Genomic DNA, 5,555 nt, shown 5'->3' with positions numbered 1-5,555 from the left:
GCCGGCAAGTCCAGTGAGGCTGTCCCAGGGGTGCAAAGTGACAGGCACAGTTCAGCAGCCCCCGCACCAGTGATGACATTTTCACATGCACTGGGTGCAGGTTTCCACAGCTGCAAGGCACAGTGGGGTACTGATTGCACAATAATGGTAAAACGAGCTCCTTGCCCTTGCCAGCAAAGCTATCTTGCCTCTGGTGGCTAGTGACAAAAGCCAATAACATCTGACAGGCTAGTGTCCAACGCTGACTTTTTTAGGTAGTTGTTTAATTTACAGATTTTCAGACAAGTTTGTCTACTTCACACTGCTCACTTGGAGTCAGGATTTCATTCTATTTGAGTCAATAAGTGTATTTCTACTCATCTCAGAAGGCAGCGTTTCGGTCAGGTAGTAGGTCTGTCTCTAAGGAGTATCACTTAGATAATTTATGAGAAAAACCTGCACTGCATTTACTGGAAGAAGAGAGAGCTGGAAGCCTACAGAGCTATTGGACAGGGTTCCCTCTTAATGTCCTTGATGCTGAGGGAAGGTCTACCAGCACAATGCAATACCATGTGGAGCTGCCCGAAATAACTGAACATCAGAATGAATATACTCACCGCCATGGAGATCTCTGCTTTGCCTAATTAGCACTGCTGAGAAGCAGGGCTTATTAACCTGGGCAGAGCACCACAAAAATACAGCTATTCTGCCTCCGATAGCTTCAGCGAACTCATTAGTGCTGTCTTGGGCATCATTGCACAGAAGCGAATTTGTGAATGAAGACCTGAAGAAGGGAAGCCATCTGATAAATGCTGCGGCTCTCTGTGGCCCTGATTAGAAGTCATTCAAAAACTGGGAGGTGGGGGACCACATCCATCATGAATCTGAGTCATACACTGCATGTAAGTTTTGCAAAAATGGAGGGCTTGTTCCCCCTGTCTCCCCTGGTATGAGCTGCCAGCAGGATACTCCTGAAAATTATTTGCCACAACATGTAGATCCCGGTGCATGCTCCTTGTGCTTTCACATGAAGGCACAAAAGATCATCTGAGGTTTCCTGTATCACCAGAGGAAAGAGCCTCCCTCTAATAGACCACTTTGCCTTCCTAATGATGAACATTATCTAATAGCGATAGCTGACCTAAATACAGAAATAAAGAAATATCGTGTGTGCTATCATTACAGCCACTGAAGTAGTTATGGTCCCATTTCATGGAAGGAATATGTAGGTGATAATAACCTCACCAAAATGAAATTAAATGGTGCTGTCACTAATTCCATTTAATGCTCTAAAAGCATCCAAGTTAGATGTGCTCATTAGTTCATAACAATGCTGGTTATAATTTTTAATCTCAGATAAATCTCCACAATGAGGAACTAATATAATGAGCTGGTAAGAAAACAACACACTTTGTAAATAAATATTCTTAATGACAATCACGTGTGTGCCATGACAGCAAACTGCCCAATACTCCTGCCCTTCTGTGACTTCCTCCTAGTTATTTGTACTATGCTTTCATATTTCCCTATAAATACCATGATGTATCACTTTTACTCTATTTTAAAGGAATTTTAGGGGAAATTAGGTTCTTTTGACATATTGCACCATCTTTTAAAGATTGTTGAGACATTCTGAAATTTCAGCATGCTGTTATTCCAGGGTAGCTCATCTGGAGATCATTCAGAGAAGAATAAGAGGGTGAAAAAAATCAGTCATATATGAAGATTAATCTTTGCAGTAAAGCGATGCTGTCAACAAAATTAACAGCTTTCTGACACACTTTCATTTGACGAGTTCACTTTGAATTTTGGGGGAAAAAAAAGCAAGCCATGAATCCATGGAAAAGATGTTTTGTTTTTCCCCATGTTTTTGTCTAAGAGAAAAGGGTGTATTTAGAAAGAGAAAGTCACCCTTCCAAAGGAACAGTCCATTGTGTATAAAGGCAATAAATTAGTAGGAAGGTTAATGCTATTGACAAATATCAATAGCACTACATCAAATAACTTTATCAAGAGGCCTTTAGTACTCCCAGCACCAACAAAAAGATACAGAAAACAAAACACAAGCCTTGACAGCAATGCTAAAAGAACTAGAGTTCTTCAGGGTCACAAAAGGATAGAAAACCTTAAAATCACAAAATAATTAAGAGATCATTTCCAAGGAAGAACAACTCAAACTCTTCATTTCACTACTCAAAACAATACCTCTAGGTGATCAAAGTGTAAAAAATACATTATTCTTTTGATTTTCAGTGAGTTCAGCTACCCAAAATACATCAACATCAACTATTTTTCTGATTTTCAACGGAGGCAGCCAGTTCCACAGGTAACATATCAGAAAGCCATCAAGAGTTCAGGTCGTCAGAAAACTGCTGTTGACGGTAGCTAACTTCAGCAAGACTGAAAAATGAGATTCTTCTCTAAAACTTTGTTGGAAAGAGTTCATTCACAGCTCAGAGAGACAAAGCAAGAGGCTTGTGTTGTAACGTCCTGCGGCTAGACTCCATCAGTATCTACAAATGACTTACTCAGATGACTGATAGCATTGCATCTATAATGATCTGTATAAGTGAGTTAAGATTTGTAGGAAGTTGGACCTCTTAGTAGACCTAAGAGACTGGAAACAAGAGAGAAAGCTTTCAGTCACACATGCTTGTCTCAGGTCAGTTGTTTCATGCTTCTGGGACTGTATTTAGCTTTATAACCTTACATTTTGGACTGAGAAAGGACTTGTGTCATTTTTTCAGACTTTATCTGTTGGTCTCCCCACAGACCTTGATTTCTTTAACTCTAAAATCTGAGAAACTTTGTCCTTTCGCCTAACCACGTTTCTGAGCATAATGACCCCTTGGTCCATCATGTCCGAACTGGATTACTGTATTTGAATCTGATGACAAGTCACATATCCCAGCTTTCCAGGAAACAGCTGCCATCTTTCTCAATAGATGATGTCATGACAATGACATCAATGACTTTAGACTCTGATCATTTCAGTGTTCCTTTTATCAATATCAGATCACTAAGGGCAAATGCAGACCTGTGAATCATCAGATTTATGTCCAGCTCCAGGGAATGCAGATCATAGAGCTCAAAACAAGGTGCAAAACAACTGGGAACAGAGTATTTTTTGTTGTGGGGAATAAAACACAAGACCTCCTGGATCCTACCAACATAGAAGGCTTCCAAAAGACAGTAGACAAAATTATGGAAGAAAAAATCAACAAGGACTATTAAAGATACTCATGTCACTTAGGTTTCCTAACCACAGGTTGTTATACAGCTGTAGGCTTCTTATGCTCTCCTAACATTGCTACTGACCATTGTCAAGTATGGGATGAGTAGCCAGATCCACCTCTGATCTGGCACAGCACTGCCACTGTATGTCTTAAACTGAAAGAGAAAACGGCACAAATCCAGAATGTGACTACTTGATGGAAAGCTGCAAAGCCTCTCTCTTCCTTGCAGCCTTTCCCGGTATGAGTGACATGAACAGCTCCATCCACCTCAGCGGTCCTCTCCAGCCCCGTGTTGCTGTGTAACCACGCGGCTTCCTTTCGCTCCAGAGGCTTTCAAGGAACCTGCAAAGCAAATCAACTACAAACTAGTTTTTAATAATGGCCATAATTTAAAAGCAAAACAAAACAAACCCCCTGACAGTAATATTACCTAAAAAGGGAGAAAAAAAGTCTCTGTGAAATCCCCCAGCATCTTCAGTTCAGCTCGGACTCTGTGTTGATGTGCAGCAGGATAATATCCCTGAGTAGGCTTTGAATTGCTCATGACAAAGGTACATTTCCGCCAGGTGGTACTGTTATTCTTGTCACTTACCCTGTCTCCCTGTTCTCTCCATGCAACAAATGATGCCAGTCACTTGTCTGCCTCTTTCACAACAGTTTCTGCATCTTCTTTCAGGCCATGTAAAGAGGTTCCTAAAGAATTTTCTGAACTTTTTTTTTGCATAATTTTCTGCAGTTTGGGGACAAGACTTTAGGAACGAAGGCACATTTTTACTCCCTATGTACCAGTTTATCAGGACACAGATTCTTTTGTCAAGCTTTATAGTAAGGCTCAGAGAGTGGTAACGAATAAAAAAGGGAAAGAACAGAGATATATAATTTGCATTAACAGTATGGTTTTGTTCTTTGTATTTCAACTTTTTGTCTGTTTTTTTTTTCTGTCTTTATAGATCAAAAGCAATCCAATGAAAATGGAACTGTCCCTATCTACCTGAATAGCACCTAGCATAGTGAGCCATCACCTCTGGCTGTGGCTTCTGTGGCTTCGCAGCACATTTTCCCGTTGAAGACCTGATTATGTAAAAAGATACAATTTTGTCAACATCTACATCAATCCTAAACTAAAATATTCCCACTCTGTGCTATCCACCTAATTTACTGAAAAAAAAACCACCCTGTATTTTAGTCCATTTTTCCTGTGGAAATGAAGCTAGACATTTAGTCTGTGTGTTTGTCTACACGTCTTTCTCAACATCTTTGGAATCTACAGGTTGATTTTAATGCAGTTTGACATCAGTCCAAAAGATAATTAGGTTTCTACAAATTTCATGAAAATAAATGGATGGACAGAAGCAGAGAAAGGATCCCATTCATGCCCCAGCCAAAGGGAAGTCCAGGAGCTTATAGGCATGAGGGTATATACCTTGAATACAGCTCAGAAAAAAAAGGTTTAGATGAAGTTCTTCTTTTCTCACTTCTCACATCTCCCTTCCCTTGATCAGTCAAAAGACACAAATCCAAAGGACATCAGGCCTCAATATTTCCAATGTTTATAAAAATACTCTTCTGCCTTCTACTTCAGTTAGCATTGCAGAACCCAGCACTCAGCATCCAGCAACAGCAGAAAGGGACGGTATGTATTTTGGCTCATGCTTCCCTATATATATACATATATATACACACACACACTATATATATATATAAAAACCATTAAAGCCTAGGTATGATCTATGAATGAAAGTGAACATAGACAGACAAGTGCAGTTACTTACATTATTTACTTGTCTGCTGTTTATGGAAGTGGATCTCAGTCGCTCCCCACCTTCTAGCTGCCCTGTAATATGAGCAGTAAATTGATAGTGATTACAATTATGCATGAAGTTTCAACATGCTCTTTATAGACTAAGCTGTTGGTATTGACAAATCACCTTTCTTCTTGTAAGGAGTTGAATGCAATATGAGTTGCAGACACTGCCCTTTAGCAAGCTCCAACTGAAGATTCCCACTTTGATTTACTCTGGTATTAAAGCTTTAGTTTTACATGTATGAAAACTAAAAAGAAAAACCCTGCAAGCCATTGCTTGTATGAATATCACTTACTTACTTTTCTTTTTTCATTATTTGAATGACTCGCAGGCAATTAGTAATCTGTGCCAGAACAAGGATTTCTATATGGCCAGACTGTGCATTATTAATTTATGCATAGTACCATTTACTCACATAACTAGTCATGCTGATTTCAGGAGGACTACTCACAGGAGTCAAAGCTACTCTGCTTATGGAGTTCTAAATTCCTATCCCAGGAGTATCATGTTTCTGGAAGAAGCCGTTAGTCTTCAT

General features: G+C 39.6%; 1 long non-coding RNA gene across 4 annotated transcripts in view; it reads right to left on the bottom strand.

Moving 5' to 3' along the window:
* The window catches only part of LOC103926053, a 17,669-nt gene extending 12,604 nt beyond the window's left edge, over positions 1–5,065 (bottom strand). For all 4 annotated transcript variants that reach the window (XR_664060.1, XR_664059.1, XR_664058.1 and 1 more), the window contains exon 1: positions 4,988–5,065. This is a non-coding gene — a long non-coding RNA (uncharacterized LOC103926053). The remainder of the gene's footprint in view (positions 1–4,987) is intronic.
* Between the last annotated feature and the right edge of the window lie 490 nt (positions 5,066–5,555).

This window comes from Pygoscelis adeliae, unplaced genomic scaffold, assembly GCF_000699105.1.
Source record: "Pygoscelis adeliae isolate BGI_AS28 unplaced genomic scaffold, ASM69910v1 Scaffold141, whole genome shotgun sequence".
Lineage (NCBI taxonomy): Eukaryota > Metazoa > Chordata > Aves > Sphenisciformes > Spheniscidae > Pygoscelis > Pygoscelis adeliae.
Note: the sequence above shows the minus strand (reverse complement) of the source record. Positions and strands in the feature narration are given on the sequence as shown.